The sequence below is a fragment of the Rutidosis leptorrhynchoides genome, chromosome 2 (assembly GCF_046630445.1).
Source record: "Rutidosis leptorrhynchoides isolate AG116_Rl617_1_P2 chromosome 2, CSIRO_AGI_Rlap_v1, whole genome shotgun sequence".
Taxonomy (NCBI): domain Eukaryota; kingdom Viridiplantae; phylum Streptophyta; class Magnoliopsida; order Asterales; family Asteraceae; genus Rutidosis; species Rutidosis leptorrhynchoides.
In genome coordinates, this window is record NC_092334.1 from 508840015 (window position 1) to 508842648 (window position 2634).

The 2634-nt window shown below is 33.7% G+C and overlaps 1 non-coding gene across 1 annotated transcript; it reads right to left on the reverse strand.

The window, feature by feature from the left end:
* Nucleotides 1–891: 891 nt before the first annotated feature.
* LOC139894757 (small nucleolar RNA R71) lies at nt 892–998 on the reverse strand. Its single transcript, XR_011775242.1, has one exon. It is a non-coding gene; the product is annotated as a small nucleolar RNA R71 (small nucleolar RNA).
* Between the last annotated feature and the right edge of the window lie 1636 nt (nt 999–2634).

Below are 2634 nucleotides of genomic sequence, written 5' to 3' on the forward strand. Positions count from 1 at the left end.
AATCGTAGGAATAAAAGGGTGGTCAAATGCTTATATAAAACTCTTTCCGGAGCTTCAAGACTTATTAAAATTCATTGTTTATCAAGTCAGAATTATTAAATCATGTAAATAGTATAATCAAGTAGGTGGAAAAATCCGGGTCGTCACAAATATTTGGTTTAAGCTTTTGATTGTTCGATCCTTTTGTAAGGATTTGTCCTTACAAAAGTTACTTTACTTGTTTTATATATTATTTGTGTTTGAAAAACCGTTTGTGTTTGTGTTGTGATTGTAGGATAGGTACGTTGGTGTATGAAAATGAGATCCCAAAAGGATCAAGAGTTTACACATCCATTCTCCGATCCGAAAAAACACTTGCACGGGGTTTACAAGCGTAGAGAAGAAGAGGTATTTAGAAAAAATTTTGAGGTTTTGCCATTTTGCTTAGAAGAGATGGATCTTAACGGTCAACCAATTCAAAACGAAGATGGTAATCCAATTGGTAATGGTCCACCGGTTGATCAAGAGCAACAAAATGATCCAAACGACACGCCGATGTGGAACGCTAGATTGGTGGCACCTATGGTGGTAGCTCCAGCTATTACAAAACCACCAATTGGAGCCGACAATTGGAAGATCGAGGGTAACTTTTTCATAATGATCAAAGATACGTTCTTCCATGGGTTAATAGAATAAAATCCATTTGAACACATCCAACACTTTAACGATATTTGTAATATCTACAAAACCAAGGATGTCACCGATGACGTTTTCAAGTTAAGGGCATTCCCCTTTACACTTCAAGGAGAAGCGAAAGTTTGGTTAAGGAATTTGTCATCCGATTCTATTAGGACTTTTCAAGATTTAACCAATGAGTTTATCAATCACTTCTTCCCACCATCAAAGGTGGAATGACTTAGAATGGAAATCAATAGATTCACCCAACGGGGTGATGAGTCTTTGTATGATGCATGGGTACATTTCAAGAAGATGCTAAGAGCTTGCCCACCACACGGTTTGACTAAGAAGGAGTACATCAACACGTTCTACCGGGGTACTAATGCTTTGACTAGACAATATCTTGATTCCTCTTTCGGTGGAGTGTTTATGTATAAATCACCTAATGCGGCCGAAGTTTTGTTAGAAGACATCTCGGTTAATACATACGAATGGGCACCTTCACCTCGAGATTTGACAAAGAAAAATGTAGCACAAGTAGAGAGCGATAATGGGCAAGTCACACTTGCAAGCTTGAACAATCAATTTCAAATGTATGGGAAAGAGTTGAAAAAGCTACAACAATCGATAGTCGTAATGCAAGTAGGGTATCAACGATGCGAGGGCCCACATATCACGAAGAATTGTCCCCAAATTAATCAAGGTATCAAGATGGCATTTCCGTGAATTCGGATGCTCATGTAAATTACGTGAGTAATCAAAACTATCCACGGGGTGAAACATCAAACCAAGGTTACTACAATCCTAATCAAAAGCAAGTCCTCATTCAACAATTAAACCAATATACCACCCGGATTAACAAACCAAAACCTAAACCGAAACCAAAGTTACAACAACAATTATAACCAAAACCGAAACAACAACTTTCAATACCAAAACCAACAACCTTACAACAATCAACCTTACAACAACCAATCCAATTCAAATTATCAAAACAAACAAGGTTATAGTCAACAAGAAAATAACCAAGGTTACTGTAGTGACCCGAACTTTTCCATGTTTATATATATTAATTGAGATTAATATTTACATGATTAAATGTTTCCAACATGTTAAGCAATCAAACTTGTTAAGACTTGATTAATTGAAATATGTTTCATATAGACAATTGACCACCCAAGTTGACCGGTGATTCACGAACGTTAAAACTTGTAAAAACTATATGATGACATATATATGGATATATATATAGTTAACATGATACTATGATAAGTAAACATATCATTAAGTATATTAACAATGAACTACATATGTAAAAACAAGACTACTAACTTAATGATTTTTAAACGAGACATATATGTAACGATTATCGTTGTAAAGACATTTAATGTATATATATCTTATTAAGAGATATTCATACATGATAATATCATGATAATATAATAATTTAAAATCTCATTTGATATTATAAACATTGGGTTAACAACATTTAACAAGATCGTTAACCAAAAGGTTTCAAAACAACACTTACATGTAACGACTAACGATGACTTAACGACTCAGTTAAAATGTATATACATATAGTGTTTTAATATGTATTTATACACTTTTGAAAGACTTCAATACACTTATTAAAATACTTCTACTTAACAAAAATGCTTACAATTACATCCTCGTTCAGTTTCATCAACAATTCTACTCGTATACACCCGTATTCGTACTTGTACAATACACAGCTTTTAGATGTATGTACTATTGGTATATACACTCCAATGATCAGCTCTTAGCAACCCATGTGAGTCACCTAACACATGTGGGAACCATCATTTGGAAACTAGCATGAAATATCTCATAAAATTACAAAAATATGAGTAATCATTCATGACTTATTTACATGAAAACAAAATTACATATCCTTTATATCTAATCCATACACCAACAACCAAAAACACCTAAAAACACTTTAATTCTTCAATT